Source organism: Solenopsis invicta, chromosome 4 (genome assembly GCF_016802725.1).
Source record: "Solenopsis invicta isolate M01_SB chromosome 4, UNIL_Sinv_3.0, whole genome shotgun sequence".
In the NCBI taxonomy this organism is placed as follows: Eukaryota; Metazoa; Arthropoda; class Insecta; order Hymenoptera; family Formicidae; genus Solenopsis; species Solenopsis invicta.
Window position 1 is genome coordinate 3,304,557 of NC_052667.1, and position 15,665 is coordinate 3,320,221.

The 15,665-nt window shown below is 42.9% G+C and overlaps 1 long non-coding RNA gene across 1 annotated transcript in view; it reads right to left on the reverse strand.

The window, feature by feature from the left end:
- Positions 1–5,201: 5,201 nt before the first annotated feature.
- Positions 5,202–15,665, reverse strand: part of LOC105195650 — a 264,949-nt gene continuing 254,485 nt past the window's right edge. The window contains exons 5-6 of the long non-coding RNA XR_005574563.1: positions 10,600–10,696; positions 5,202–5,879 (exon numbers count right to left, since the gene is read on the reverse strand). This is a non-coding gene — a long non-coding RNA (uncharacterized LOC105195650). The remainder of the gene's footprint in view (positions 5,880–10,599; positions 10,697–15,665) is intronic.

Sequence of the window (15,665 nt, forward strand, 5' to 3'; positions counted from 1 at the left end):
GGGGGAAATGGGACTGGCCATTTGGGGCAAACTACCCCTAGGCTAGAGCTCACGCGACCGATCTTATCGTCGGCTTAGTCTGGGTCTCGCCTCGAACGTACATCGCGTGGACATGTACACGTGACAGTCTACCACACGTACGAAGCGGAATCCGCCTCGGCTATCTTGTCGCGGAATTGATTTCTTGCATTCGTTATTTCCTTGGGACTCGACCGGTTAAGTGTATACATGTATGTATACATTTTTTTTTTTACTCCGACGAACCGTGGCGATTAAGCGCGCATTGTGAAATATTCACAAAGATACTATCGGTGCTACCCACGTCGGGGAAAATGAGTTTGAAATCAAGACGAGCGTTATCGCACGCGCGAGATCCACCGAGTCGTCCGGTGGATCGCTTTATAATAAAGTTTCCCTCGATCAATAAAACTGTATACAAAATATAGAAAATCTCGGTATGAACAGTAAGAAAAATTTACAAATAATAGTTCACTCGTCTATTTAATGTCTCCTCATTTGCAGAGGGATGTGTTATCCATTTAGAGCGATTATAACAAAATTGATTGACCTAGATTGCACCAGACAGTCAACCAAAGAAAAAGGAATATAGCAAACTCTCTTGTTGTATAGTATTGTGTTTTGAAATTGTATTGACTGAATGCCAATGACCCAAAAAATATATTGTTTTGCGTTGACCTAGTTCATCGAAATATTGATACATGCCTATCTGAACGTCGCGGCTCGATTGCACAAATTGTTCTAGAATCACGATCATCGTTCAACCTCTACCATCGCGCGACGGCAACTTCTCGACCGTCTCTTATTATTTGCCGGTTCTATCCTGATCAAACCACGATACCGCCGAGAGGGGTCGAGACTCCTTTGCAACTTGAGATCGTAGCGCTTACACAATCATACCCGAGCATTTCGCTGAGATCCTTCGGATTACACGGGGTCGGTCTTGCGAGTAACTCAAGTCGAACTTAACAGTCGGTTAAGTCCGCGGATAGTTCGGACCGTTTGGCGTTAGTCCGGTTCGTAGGGAGGGCATGAAGTCCGAACTGTAAGCCACTACGTAACCCCGGCGGCCATAGGGGGGTTCGGCCGAGGTCATGGAGACGTGCCAGTCTTATCTCGATTTGCATAAATTCATAGTTTGCGGCTTAGGCCGCAGTAGGAACTAAGGACACCGGGCGTACCTTATTCCGCGTCATCAAACTTTCAATTCCTTTACAGTCTTGTTTCCAGTTAGTACGTGATTGCATTTCAGATCAAAGTAAATTTATTCGTCTCGGTCCAAGATGAGCGTGATAATTTCCCTTAGAAATACATTACTTCTCGTATACGTCAATACATCTCGACTTTTTGTGCAGTTTCGTGTTTCGCGAATAACGCGAGAGTGCCGTTCAAATATATTAAAACACATTGCGATATATTCCAACAACACTTTCTATACGCTCGATTGATTCACTGACGAGTGTTAGCTTTTAGCAACGCGAAAGCCTCGCTTTAGGGCAATTATAGCTCGCGGAAGCAGCGCGCAGCTTCGAATAAAGGGCATTTGGCATTTTTGACGTGTGTTCGTCGGCCTGATGGAGGCCTCCGGCGGCGTATGAGTATAAGTCGAGGTGGACGCTTTATGGAATTAATAAAATATTCACTCGGCACACACAGACAGACTCAGGCAAAGTAAGGCATATAATAATTTTCTGACACGCCACCTTGTGTGTTGTCTCCGACCGTCAGGCGGCTGTACGTGACTGTTATCGCCGAATCAGATCAGAAAATGGCGCAAACTCCGATAAATAAGATAAATAATGTAATGCGCCTTCCGTACCCGCGGTGACCCCTCCCTGCGAAAAACTTTCAAAGTCGCGTGCACGTCCATCAGCACGCGGCGAGCTCTAATGCCGTGTTTCGCGCGGAATAGCTACGATTGGCCTCGTTCAAGGAGATTCTGCCGGGAGTGACCATTACGCTGCTTGCGCCGCGGAGTAAAAGTCGTTATTTGACTATCTCCGATCGCGTGCCTGTGTGCGCCAAGCGTTACTCTATCAATTTCTTTCGTGCCATTAACCCCATTGACGTGCGTTTGCACTTTAACGTACATACATTTACCTTACGCAAATTACAAAGCCCATACTTGTTATTTTATTTTATTTTATATTTTTTTTTTAGTGAAACAAAAAATGCTTTAACACAAATATGACGATAATTTCTAATTATCGTTATTAACAGTGCGCAACGCTTTTGCGAATAATATGGATCTTCCAAGTAGACTTCCGCTGTAAGCCATCGCAAGGGGGATTTCCCGATTCGACGAGGCTTTGATATTTTTAATGAACGCGGAAGGCTAAATTCCATGGGGATTCTCGACGGACCGAGGATACGCGATAATCATTAGACATAGATTCGCAGGGGTGACTGTCCGTTCCCTCGTTTCAAACCCCGTCTCCGTGCCTCCACACTTATCCACCGAAATTCAGGGTGCCTCCGTCGTCCTCCCCCTCTGCCCATTCCGCCAGGATGCAGTTCCGCTCGCAAACTCGGACTGCAGCCATGGGGGATGCACGGGGTGGTGAGGCGGTGCAGTCGGTTGCCATAGCGACCTATCGTCACTGGACACCCTTCACCCCTCATTTCACCTACGTTCCATCCCCATGCACGGTGATCCGGCGGCCGGACAACATCGTTCCATGCCGAGCCAAAAACACTGGTCTCTTATTACGCAGCTAAGCCCGTGTAAGCCCGTGAATTGTCTTCCCCGCGTCGGATTTGACCATCGATTCTCCGCCCGTCCACAATCATTCGTAACATACGAATTCTTCTACGCCGAATTCGTACGCCGCTCGAACAAGATGTTACACTCCATTCGCTCGCGGTGAAAACAATGGCATATTACTCGTGCGTCTGAATTTTTGGCAAGAGTTCGTCGGCTGTTATTCGTATATCGTGCCGATATGCCGCGGAATCATTAGTAGCCGCGTTCGCTGTTCCGGCTCAGGTTGGCTCGTTGTAAAAATAATTACATTCGGTCGCTACGGGAAATGTAATACAATTGCCTCGCGCAAGGATACCGAAATGTACTCTAATTACACAGGGAAGGTAATGAAAAATAGATATACAGAGTACGCGGTGTCGCGCTGCACACACGTATCGCGTGTACGTATAGAGGATTGAAGGTTATTTAATAATTAATAATCGCGGTATATATTGAGTTTTAGAGAATACACAAGCTCGACACAATTCCTGATAGTTCAAAGTAACACGACAAAAAGTGAAATAAAGGTGAATTCATATCATTTGATTTATAAGCGAATGTAGCCGGCCGTTACTTTTACGTGAGCGCCGCGTGGTGTCTTAATACATTCGGCGACTATCCGGATGACAGCCACACCCTTTCCTGGTCACGCGACAGACGACTTTGCAGATGCAAGGATAATTAACAGGACCCTAGGGGGTTGATAACGTAATCGTTTCAACGGTCAAAGTACGACGAAAATTCCAAGTCGGTCTCAATTAGCCGACAATTAACGAATCTCTAAATTGATATGGAGCCTAAAATGACGATTATGTTACCTACGATACGATAGACGCTACTTAACATTGTCATTTCATCACAGTCTAAATTTCTAAATCGGTAATTGTACTAAAAAAAAAAAAAAAAAAAAAAAAACGGACGAGGTCAACTATTTGAAAAAAAAAAGAAAAAAAACAGCATCGTTTCAATGGTCACCCCCTCCCCTTTGGCTTTTTACATATTACACCGGTTACACCGGTTTAACATTGGCAGCCCCCGATGTTATCTGCCTTGATAATTAATGGTCGACGCATACCTAAAGCGACAGTGAATCCGCGCAATAGTGTTTATAGATAGTAAAGCGCCGGTATGAGCAAGCACGCAACGCGATCAATGGGCCGATCGATCGATCTACACCAAACGTGATACACCGGTAGTGCCAATAGTCTGTTACGTATTCGGACAATCGGGGACAAGGGGGGTGCACGACCCCTTCGTGTCCTGCTGGCACAGTGACCCTGTTACCCATACACCAGTCGGAACACATTCTCGCACAAACACACGCCCGCACGTTCGCGCGCGTCGACTATGTACACCGATGCGCGCGTATTGGTCGCCATCGATACCGATCAAATACCGAAGATTCTGAGGCAGGCCGAACGCACGTGCCCCCGCACCGAGACGCCTGTTGCACGTGATGTCGCCCTACGAAATATTCGCGGACTTCGCGCCTTCGACGCTCCGCACGAGCGCCGATCATCGTCGGAATCCTAGCATTGCGCGACCGTACCGGAAGAACGCATGCGAAACACGCGTTTTCCGCGAGCAACGATAATTCCATGTTATAAAGATTATGATAAGTATGTATATATTTTTCAAGACAATGCTTTGCCTTCCTCTTGCTGATGTCTATTATGTTTCAGAATCGCGAGGGTTTGCGCCTATTGTACTTTGGATATATATAAGAATTTAATATTTATTTCATCTACGATTATCGTTAAATTTATTTCCTATTAAAATCTGCGTGTCTTTTCTCTTAAAACAAATAAAGCTGACTTTTTTACGATTATATATTGCTGTAATCGAAAATATTCACTAAAGTCATATTTCTCCACTGTTAGGTAATTTTTAGTATTATAAATGGTTTAATAATTACGCGTCTTGGATTAGCCGAGAAACGAGTTGACAATTTAAGAAATCATATCAGCTATGTAATGTAACAATAAGATAAAATGCTAGAAGCTTCAAATAATGTAGATAAAGTTACTCGGGCAGTTGATAAATGTCTTCAATTTAGCGATGTGATTCTCGATGAAACGCATACTGCTCGAATAATCACCTGTGAATTATACCGCAGCATCGTTAACGCTCACAGACGAGATAATCGCACGATCGTAATTATCGACGATGCGATCGACCAGCCGATCGACGGAACAAAATTTATTGTCACATCGTATTTAACCGGCGGCGTGAACTGTCCCGAGTCGTTGCGCTCGTGCACGCGCACACAGCTATGTGCGTTTACGCACGCATGTACACATAAATATATAAATATGTATATATATATATATATATATATATATATATATATATATATATATATATGTATGTATGTATATATATGTATGTATGTATATATGTATGTATGTATGTATGTATGTATGTATGTATGTATGTATGTATATATGTATGTATGTATATGTGTGTATACATGTATATGTAAATGTATACCTTGCACCCTGAGCGATCCCGTGTTTATTTCCACAATCAGGCGAATCATAATGCTATTATCAGAGGGTGCAGCACGCGGGGGTGAACTACTGTCCCTGCACCATGGTGGCACACGACCCACTGATATGGTGACCCTATTGAGTGCGAACGCAATCGTGTGTGGGACGAGCCACGGTTAGGTTCCGAGCATGATCATGTTTGACATGGTAACTTGCGTAGTGAATACAGCAAGGTTTATGTCGAAACATAGACGCAAAGACGTCCAGCAAAACGATTATCGAAATGTGCGATGGAACGTAATGACAATGGATCATGAACTCATCAGTATGCATAATTCTATTTTTTTTAAATTCATTTCTCATAATTATTCAATTTCGTATTTTTAGAAAGGTATTTTTCAATTTGTATCTAGCAAATTCTTAGATACTTCTAGCAATTTTTCTCTCCGTGTAACGCATCAATGCCGCATCTTCATTTCTATGCTCGAGATATTGCGTCACATCATGGGAAGCGTGCCAACCATCTTAATAAACTTAACATCTCACTTACCCTCTTCGCCGTCATTGCGTCTGAAACTTTGCTGTTCTGTCAGAAATCTGCAATCAGGGAATTGCACGGCAGCTTCTCTCTGTAACACATATAAATATTGCATTAGAAACAATTTTTCGGATAGCTTATTCGTAGAATCAATTACTTAATTTAAAATTTTGTACGCTAAATTATTAAATCTGTTATTCAGAGAATCGTGTTTAATTATAAAGAATCCGTTTAACATGGCCCAGAGAGAATAAACACACACGGAGATCATTAACGATGTAACGATCAAAAATATGTCATGGGATATTTTCATTCTAAATTTCATCGTTAATGAAATCAAAGATAATGATCGATACGATCCTCATCGAGTCCGCATAATTGGCCGGATTTTATACAATGGAAATGACGGTGGGTATGCGGTTGATTTATTGTGGCGCTGTACCGTTGTTGCCGGTAATTTTATCTCCATCAAACGTTTTTCCAGGAAATCGAAACCAAATGGGAGTATTAATATCTCATTGTACGCTCGCGTGTCGCCGACACTTTTCCCGCTCACGCTGGGCTTTTCCATCGATTTATATCCCCTCCCACCATTTTTCTCGCCGATTAAAGTGAGTACTCGCGAAACCGCGCGCATCGAATCACAGTGGCAGCGTTTGAAATTGACAAAATGTTCATGATCACAAAAACAATTATACGCGGTTCGTGATTTTATTATTGACTCGCCACGGTGTCGATAATCAAACAAATACTTGTAATTAACAGCGAAAAATTAGCGTGAAGTGATCCACTGTGCCAACTCGACAGAGAGCAATTTACAAGACGGCTTAATTAAAAAGCACTCTATCAATGGTATTCGTTTGTATTTTTGATTTCCAAGTAATAAACGATACGCATTAGCGTAATCTAAATTAATCCTCGTCGATTGTAATTATTTTCGGTTTTGCATCAATTGATGAAACATGATGCGACGCGGCCTTTTAGTAATAACATATTCGTGATGTTAATACTGTATATACCACTTTTAATATTAAAATTATTTTGGATTAATATTTCAACAGTTTAAAATATTTATTGAAAGTAAAAACGTATGATCTAGAAACTCCGATCGCTAAATTCCTTTTTAATGAATTAAAAGGCAATAATTATATATGAAAAATTTTCAGACAGTCATTATTGAGCGCCCTTTAATCGCATGGCGATAACTCTTGTCTAAACGCTAGGTTTGTTATTCCTTGAATGTCCCTTAGGCCGTGAATGTGGCGAGTCTCGAAGGTTATAGCGGCTAAAGATAGTCCCCTCGTGATAACGCCGCGCTAAGATACTGTTGTTTCGAAGCAAGTAGCCATATCTTGATTGGAATCTTTGTCCCTTACAGTTATCTAGTACTGAATGTGGATATGCGTGTAAAACTCGATTACTCGCATCTCACAGCTGAAATTGGTATACGGCGAAACATTTCGACATTAACGAATGTACGCTTTTTTTATACATACATATTATACAAATCCTACATTTATCCGCCGGATCGACAAGTATAAACCAGCCCTTTTTCCTTCATTGTTAAAACTATACAATTGTGCGAAAGAGATTCGCTCGCCAAACGGTTATATCTACTTTGTACCATAAAGTCATTTATTTCGGCCGGTAATGAGAACATAAAAGACATCTGCAGAATATATGCAATGCGCGCGCGTTATTTCATATTTTTACGAAAGCCGAGAGCCTTCGAAATGATTATGTCGAAGGGATAAAGGCCTCTGCGATACGAATTAAAAAGGTGCGCGCGGATTGCGTCAAAGCAGCAAATTTCTCTGGGATTTCAAACAAGAATGGAAAAAGCAAAGATGTAATTCAGACCTCTCTGAGTCTGTAATACATGCATTATATGTATTATAAAGAAAAGATTTTGGCCTCGTTCTTTTTATCAATTCTCAATTTAGATGCGGAAGCTTACGATTTGAATCTTTCGTGCGATGTAAAGAATATTTATATTAATTTCTCATAAATATGGCTATTTAATAGTATAAAAAAATGATAATAACGCGTTTCATTCATTTCGTTGATTTCGAATAATTGTAAAGTTTTTAAAAGTAAAAGGAAATAAAAATAGATAAACATTGAAACTTTTCAATATTGAACTTTTAAAAAGATTAAAACTTTTTATAAACCATTATATAAATCTTTAAATCCTTTCATTTAGAAATGTGCAGGACTCTCTTTAGCAAGTAAATATAATATAATTAAAAAGAATCAAACGTAATGCTACGTCTAATCAAGTCTTCGCTAAATAATCTATAGTGGAAAAGGTGCGACTTCTGAAATGCTCTATATACGTTGACTCGTCACGCCCTTCAATTATCATGCCGCCCATAGTGCCGTTAGACTTCCGCATACAATTACTTAGCAGAGACCATAGTCGTGTAAAGATATCCGAGAACAAAGATAGCTAGTCCCGATGATGATTCGTTGAAACAGCAAATTGAGCTACTATCCTCTCTGCACGAGCCAAACTTAACGTTATACGAGTAATTAAACAGAATGTGCAACAGGCCGTGCGCGATTTATAATTTCCAATAAAAGCCTGATGCTTTAGTTAAATTTTCTGTGGCCGCTGATCTCGTTGTATAAAACAGAAAAACTAAATATCACTTTATGATATCGATTAAATTATAAATCCGCATAATCCCACATTACCGCACACCTCTAATTGCCATCAATAATTATCGCATACCTGTCAGTGCCCGGAAACGTTGTTAAAATAATGTTTAAACTGCACGCTTTAATTACGTTGCTACCTGTTGCTGCCTGATTGCAAAATAAATATTTATTTGTTTGAATATTAATCTGTTATCTGTGCATTGCGCTTGGGTATTATGAGGAAAAATATTCTTGGCTGTGCATCAAAAAGAGAATTCGATACCATCGACCTCCCTTTAAACCACTTTAAACCAATCGCCACGCGGATATATCAGTTCGCCGCAGTGTTACCTGTTTATTGTATTTAAAATACAATGCAAATTTTATCTGCTTAATGAAGTGAACATAAACGCGGTGTTTCCCGATTCCGATTTTTTTTTTGCACAAGAAAAGCCACTTCTGATATTTATCCGTTCCTCTTTCACATCAACATTTATAAGAAGACACGTTACGATCATAATTGAAAATAAGATTGCGACTGTTTCTTATCAAGTTTAACTGTAAAATTATTTCAACGCCTCCCCCGTAGATACGAACCGAGATAATCAGTAAAACTGTCACACACGTGGCAGGCGGTTGGGCCATTTCACAAGATAAGAAATAACCGACTCGAAATCGTGCGTGCAAGACGGTCGGTTGAGAGAATCAACCGTGCGTTAAAGGCGCGTCGCACGAGGGGGTAAGCACGATGCGTGTCCACATATTCTTGGCATGGGGTGCACCTGTAGGGGGCTTCACAAGGAAGTGAGACCCCATGTGCACGAGTGCTCACTCACCGTAGCGAAGACGTTGGCGAAAGTTAGATGCCCTTTTGAAGAGCCGGATATCCTTTCGTGGCGTTAAACCGCCTGTCTTTTAACAGTTCTAACGGTTATTTTCATACGAGATTATAAATGTTCAATGAGACATTTCGTAGCAGGACAAAACAATAAATAGATTGAATATAACGTGAGATAAATAAATATTAATAAAAACAGTCGATTGCTTCTGTGAGACTCTATCTTTTACTAGCGATGTTACGTCGTATAGACTTTCCCGAAAATTTTTCACAAAATTCGACATCTCTGTACGATCGTACAAATTGTGAAGTAGGAAAAAGAAAACCTAGCAAAAGATCATTCGCTCGAACGTTCAGAGTGCTCGGTGGCTGTGCATCGCTCGACAATTTTCATCGTACGTTATTCAAGTACGAAGCGGAGCCTAATGCGTACGAAGCGGAGCCTAATGCTCCTAGACGTCGTAGAGGATGGCAGCTTCAAGCGTTCCTGAACGAACGTAACGTGAGCAAGTTCCCAGGAGCGACAATCTGTCGTCATAGTTACCGGATTTGTCCGTTGTCCCCGCGCTAGGAAGCGTACCTTCAATCTGCATTGTTAAGATCGTGGACGCGCGAACGTCAATAAGTGCCGCCACTTACGGATGCATTCTGGTGAACACAGGCACACGTGTATGAGCGCGTGCCTGAGTGCGTGGAGGAACGTGTTGCGGGTTCACGCCGCGGAACCATTCGGAGAATGTGCTCGGGTAGAACGAGAGGCGGACGGGATTCGGACGCCATTATCGCGGACATTGTCCGGCGGAAATCATTAAACTAAAATCTAACTACGGGCTAATATAGCAAACCCGGGCCTATTCTGAAAGCTTTCATACCCAGCCGCAATTCGCTTCGGTTTAGGCCGCAAGTACGGGTCCGCGGGGACAAAGCGTAACTCATTGCCGGAATTCCCATGGATTCGCCGACGATGATGGTACCGCGATGAAGACGGCAGTGGCAAGTTTCAATGTGTATCCGTGTAATGGCAATCTCGACTGTGTTCTCACACGCTATTTTTTGCGCTTCAAACTTTGTGTATACGTCGCAATGCGCTACGAATGACCCGAAAATTCGAGTTGGCTTGCAGATTAAAAGCCAATGTAAGCCAGACGCGATTCAAGTATATTGCTTATATAATTGCGAATCCCGACAGCGATGTTTTAATGTTTAGAAATACAGTTCAATAAAAATTGGATACACTAAAACTCAAACGCAACTCGCAACTTACGTAAACGCTCTTCTTATCGATAATTTATTGTATACACTGCCTGCGTTTTAAGAATTAAATCATTCTTACCGTTCGTGTATCACATCCTTATCCTAAGGCTCCAATTTCCGCTCGATACCGGATATCTGTTCCACGAACTGCCAGAGCATATCGACAAATAAGATATCTGTAAAGAAAAAGAGAAAAGGATTGTTAAAACGAGTAAAAACATTACATTACGAGTGAAAGTGATCGAGCAAGGCGAAACGAGCGGAAGTAGCCGGTCGGCCGTAACCCGGAACGAGTTTAAATAACAATTTCGCGGGAGAAAATGAGCCATCAAAAACAATGCGACAGTTAAAAGGTTTAATTCGAATGGTCAAAGGTGGAGAAGCGGAGCGACTCTGTTTGACTGCAGTCCAGGGCCGAGGGAAAGCGAGAAGCAGAGGAGCGGCGAATAGAGGAGGACGGTAGCGCTCACGGAGGATGAGAAAAAGAGGGTAGCGGTCGGAGCGAAGGGGAGCGCGAAGTTGAACCGAGGTACCTTTCAGTACCGACGTAGCCGACCTCCGTGCAAACGTATAGTACGCCTGTACTTGTATGCCGGCGAATTATTATGGTGAAACGAGTACGAAAGCACCCCAATATCCTCCGTCGGCGGCGCGGCCACGAATCCATCGTATGTACATACGTTTCAGCGCGCGCCTCGCTTGTGTACGCGCGTACACGCGTTTCTCGCTGTGGTATATCATTGAGTATGAAGTTGCTGGCCGGGCAGGAATGCTAATACCGTGGCTGTCACCGGCAGCAGCGGGTTCACCAATCCGTCCGTCCGTCCGTCCGTCCGTTCGTACGTACGTACGTACGTACGTTTGTCCGTCCGGCATCGAGTTTAGACTTTTCCGCAGAGTCGAACGATAGTTCACGAGCGCCAGGGGTTCGTAAGGAGTTCGTCGGCGCGATGCAAATCACGATCGCAAATTATCTAGTTAGCGTCGGCACTATTGTCCAAGAATATCAAGCACTTTTCATATTCATACCGATGCTTGAATAGCAACGATGAAATATTCAGAGTTTTATCGACCACGTTCTCTTTCAGCAGTCTACTGAATTTCTCAAACATACGCGATGTATTTTCAGGGAAAAGTCGGTATCGCCGCTTTCGAGATTCCTTTCGCGAGTTTTGTACCGGAATAAAAATGGAGGGATATATTAGATACATAACGAACGTAAATTAATTTAAGGAAATCTTATTTTTTTTGTACTTGATAAGAAAAATAGATATTGAGATTCAAAGATCATTTATCAAAGATTATTTATTGACTCGACAGCGCAAATGACTGTTGAACGGTAAGCCGTGTTTAAGGTTTCCCCGATTGCACCTGTTTACGACAACACGCATTCGATAATCGGAATCGAATATGTCAGTCGCTCAGTTCTAGCGGATCACGCACATGCACATTACAACTTGATGGAGTAGGATGGGAGAAAAGACTGACTCTAGGGAGTCGATGCCATTGATCTGCTCGATCTATGGAAGCTGGACGCTCGCAAATCAACCAACACACTCCCGCGCATGTATTCGGTTTTGTATACACGCGTGCACGATCACACGCTTCTTGTCATTGCGCTACTGCTTTAGTACATATTCATGCACTAATCAAGAAATGATCTGTATCAAGCAATCTAATATGTCTGGAATATATTTTTAAAATTTAATAAAATAAATGTGATGCTTTCAAACCACGTGGACAAAATCACATGTTCTTTTTCTTTTAAATCAATACGCAATAAATCCTGCACATAATCCTGCGCGAAGATCGAACGATATTTTATTAAAGAAATCGTGCGTTTTATAAGAAACTATTCTCCGAGCTTCTAAGATTCGGTATCGCAATTCTTATTGGTTTACAAGTGTAATTCCGGTTGCACGTATTCAGACATCGAAGATCGATTTGGTGGCCGTGACATAACTCACTAAACAAAACGAACGCGCAACGCGGCAAACGGTGGTTGACAAAAAACAAAAGCAAAAGCCAGAAAAAATAGAGTGAGAGGGAAGAGAGTTAGGCGGCGGGAGAACGAGAGAGAAAACTAGTGTGAAAAGAAGCGGTAAGAGAGACTGGGACATTTCGATAGACGTAGCGAGCCGATGGGGTGAGAGAGATAGAGAAACAGAAATGATACGCGCGTAGAAGAGTGAGCGAGAGTAGGAGTACCGCGCGCGAGTAGCGAAAGCTGCGCAAAAAAACCGCAACGCGAAATCCGGACGCCCCGGAAAAAAAGGGGCAAAAAGCCAGAAAAAAAATAGTGGAACGCTCAACCCCGCCGGCGCACCCCCTCGCCATCCGATGGTCCGATGGGGGAAATGAAATCGACAGGGCGTCCACCTATCGGTCCGATGCCACGTACACAATCCCGCGCTTGCATGTAGCATCCTCAACACATGTCGGCGGATTGCTTTGTCCACGTGCATTACGATACACCAGAGCGAACGCCCCCGCTGAGCACACACATTTATGCGTTCTCTCTCTCTCTCTCTCTCCCTCTCTCTCTCTTTCTCTCGCGTGCGCGCGCTCCAGCCGATCCATGCGCCGGTGTGTTGACGGCGCGTGTGTACCCCGACATAACTAAACAAGCAACAAGTGACCTTAAAATCTACGAATAAAAATACCGGCCACACTGATCGGATATCGTGCGCAGCTGCAACGGAGACGCGAAGGGGTGAAACTGGGTGAGGGGTACGCATCGTTGCGCCAAGGAAGCTCGAGTAATCGTGCGCAACCGGAATGCAAACATTATGATTATATTGAGAAAAATATAAGAGAAAGAAAAGGGCAAAAAATAGTAAGGTGCATCGCGAAAGAAAGTTTCATTGATTAAAACTGGACGTGTTGTTCTGATTATTACCGATCCGTTCTCTCTATCTCTCTACTTGTTCTCTTCTTTTGTCAAATAAAGACGTGATTATTACAGCAGGTAATACTAACGAGCGCGCGCTACCCAGCTCGATTTCCTCGTTAATGCGTGTTAAATACTGAATACGGAAAAGCCTGCTAACGCATTCCGATTTTTCGCAGTAAAGATTCATTGTTCTAATTGATGAGCGAGGCATATTACGATGCAACAAATAATTTTATAGCATTAGAGGAGAGCACTGCAAGATTGAAATAAAAAGATAAGAAGGTAAAAAACCTGTTCATCGATTCCAAATTAATCTTAAGTTGATTAAAGAATTTATCGTTGAATTCAGTGACATTTCTGGAATATTTTAACGCAATCAATAAAGTAATAAATTTTATCCAAATTAGCTTATGAAACATCTGTAACCAATAAAAGATCTTATTGTGTACTATATATTAATAATCGCTCTTACACGAATAATCGCTTTTACTTTGTACTAATTTAATTCCACACTAGAGACTCGTAAGATATAATTGTTACGATATCACTTTTCCACGCTCGGATGCCGCAGTTATTAACGTTGCGCCGCGAGAAAAAGTGGACGTGATCTTCGTAAAGAGGGCGAGTTTTCTTCCCGCGGCACTAGCATAGTAAGAAGCAACAAGTGACCTTAAAAACTGCGGGAATAAAAATACTGGCGGTTGATCGAGAGTTTTGCACGCCGCCGCCGCCACCGCTGAGCCAGCGGTAGATTGGGGTATGATTGGGTAAGTGGGCTTTTCGGGGCTGGAGTTAAACGCGGGTGGCGGAGGAGAAGGGAGTGTGTAAAAAGTGGTATAACACTGAGATAACGCAAGTCTGAATCGGGCACACCTCGCAGTTTCGTAGTTTGGCCCGTTTATTTGCTTATGGTCATATCGCGCTATCGATGAAAATATTTACTATCCTCTCTGATGCCGGAGACTCGCTTTTAGTATATCGAACCTTCGAGGAGACCGCGTCGGTCGTGGTAAATAATTTTAGCTCGAACGATTGTAATTCTGGCTACGCGGTAAGTAAAAATTAAATAAAACATTGTCAGAAGACCGTTAACGCTCCTCTCGCGTTTTCACGAGCCTTTCATTTTTGACGTTAATTTTGATATTTGATATGTGCATCGCAACATGCGAGAAAATACAAGAAAAAGCTTTCGGCCCTTAATTAGAGATATTATTCCGAACTTTTCATTATTTACGCTAGATGAATAATTATACTCTCTTGAATAATCACGTACGTGCATCACGATAATAATAATAATAATAATAATAATAATAATAATACCGAATAATCATGTTTTAACGTAACGTAGGATAGCTAGTTGATTACTCGATATCGCGATCAACTTTCCTTTACAAGTCAAGTGATATCGTGTGAAATTCTTCGAAAGAAATCAAACGTATTCGAGTATCGGAACAAAACATATCTGTCGAGCTCATGTACCAGAGATACGAGAGGACTTAGAGCGTAGTGCGCGATCATTAGAGCAAAGGTGGCAGATTCCAACCCTTTTCCTCATTAGTTCCGCCGGCGACCGCCTAAGCAGGAGCTCGCCACTGTCCAGCAACCCTTTCACTACCACGCGCCGTACCTCAACCCCTTAGTACGCACGTACAGACGTCTACAGACTCGCGGCGATTTTTCTTCGAGGTACTACCACACAACCCCGCCGCCGGCGCTTCTCACCACCACAGGCAAGCGGCGCCCCGTGCCCCCATCGCCGGCGCGATACAGGCGGCGGAGGTTGCGCGTGTCCTCGTTTCGCGTATCGAAAGGGTAGCGCAGCCTCTCTTTTGCCGGCGATCGCGCATGACCGAGCACGCTCGCCGCGCGCCGCCGTCTCGCTCGCACCGCTTTCGTCCTGACCGACTAAATTATAGGTCCGCTCGCTTGTTTATTCACGCTTAATTACACGAGAGCCTCGCGATGCGAGCGTTGCAGTGAAGAAAAAAAAGAAAAAAGAACGTATCACGATCGGTGTAGCATCGAGCGTTTCTCGAGCGATCCCGCGCGATCTTCGAGTTAGATCTTAAAGGGAACGAACGAGAGACGAGAGGGTAGAAGCTTCAAGGAGATCGTAGTTTTTATTTTTCAGATTTCGGCTATTCAACTTTCCATGCCAAATCCGCGGGTCGAAGGTGAGCGTTCGATGTATCGTCTCACCGATACATACGCGTGTATCGCACGCACACGGTTATCTCGGAAATACCGATGTT